The following is a 1,614-nucleotide window of genomic DNA, read 5'->3' on the forward strand; positions in this document are numbered from 1 at the left end:
TTAAATGATGATCTCAAACTATTTGTCTATTTTAGCGAATCAGTGCTGTAAATTAGAAATGCTCTTACAACCTGAACTAGGTGCTTTCTATATGGAAAGTTTCATTAATAATTTATATACCCTGTGTGAACAACCCATTGTTCCTATGGACCAAACTATTCTGAGAAATGGCTCAAGCAGAGAGTAATTAAGCTTTTGAATTGCAGTTGAAAATTCAAATTTGGCAGAAGTCAACTATTTTCCTCAAATCAGTTAGAGCTAAAAGAAGGACACATTTGGAGTTAATTAGGGCTACAATATGACAGTCACAGAGCCCATTCTCTCTGTACAAACTCCTCTGGGCTCATTGCTTCTCAGTTACGAAAAGGATTTCTTTGTAAGATAATTTTGTGTGCCTTGGTTAACAACAAAGCAGTTATTCAAAGAAAATAGCCTTTGTGATACTTTCTAACAGGAAAGCTTCATTCATAGGCATACTATTTGGAAACTACATGAGGTTTAAATTAGAGAAACTTTTACATTATCTCTTATCTAGAACCTCTTCCCTTAAGCATCGGGTCCTGACTATATAAAATCTTTCTGAGCACTGACTTAGAGCCTGACTCACAACAAAACCTTGAAAATGGTTTATCTTTGTAACCTAGTCTCCTGTTTCATTCCACTTTTCCACATAAAGTGACACTTTACCTATGTTTGTTTCTTTGGATATTATTCTCACTTATAAATCTGTCTCCCTGGAAAAAAATTTCTGACATTGATTGTGTATACTCAAATAATAATATATGTCACAGAACCATAAAATTGTTGGAATTGAAACATATGGGCTTTCTTGGGGATATTGGGAGGGGAGCCATCATCAGTTAGAAGAATTTTATGCATCAGTATCTTACTCTAGGGTTCCCCTTCACAAATTTTCTTGGAAGGGCATTATTAAATGTAAATCTGTGGATAGAGTAATGGAATTCTCTCAATTCATGAAGACATAATGGGGTGGCAGTTAACAAATGGGAAAGAATCTTCTTAAAACTTGTGACAGGAAATAAAAGTTATTGCTTAGAATGAGTGATGGGAATTTAGAATGTGAGACTATGATCCTTTTCTGCCAAAATAAAAACTAGCAGCACCTTGGATTGCACCAACGCATATTTATAGAAAATTCAGTATTTGAAAATATAACTTTAATTTAAATAAGTGATGACTAATAAATACACACACACACACACACACACACACACACACACACAAGCACAAATATTCATAATAGGGAAGAGCATGGACTTTGGAATCAGGCAAGCTTGAGTTCAAGTTTCATCTCTCCATTTACCAGCAGTATGAATTTAGGAAAACTGCTTAATCTCTAATCACTCTAGTCCTCAGTTTTTTATAATAAAAAACGAGGATAATAACAGAATCCAACACTTTCAGGGGGCACTGTGAAAATTAAGTTCAGAATGCCTGTCAAGTGCTTAGCATAGCGTCTGGCACATAGTTAAAATTCATTAGGTGTTATTGAGGTCTTGATTCATGATACTCAAAGAGATTGATTTCTAGGTAAGATTACAAATCATGACCTCATAATTGCTTAAATGTACATTTGATGGACATTTACTTTTT

Source organism: Propithecus coquereli, unplaced genomic scaffold (genome assembly GCF_000956105.1).
Source record: "Propithecus coquereli isolate 6110/MARCELLA unplaced genomic scaffold, Pcoq_1.0 Scaffold612, whole genome shotgun sequence".
NCBI classification, from domain to species: domain Eukaryota; kingdom Metazoa; phylum Chordata; class Mammalia; order Primates; family Indriidae; genus Propithecus; species Propithecus coquereli.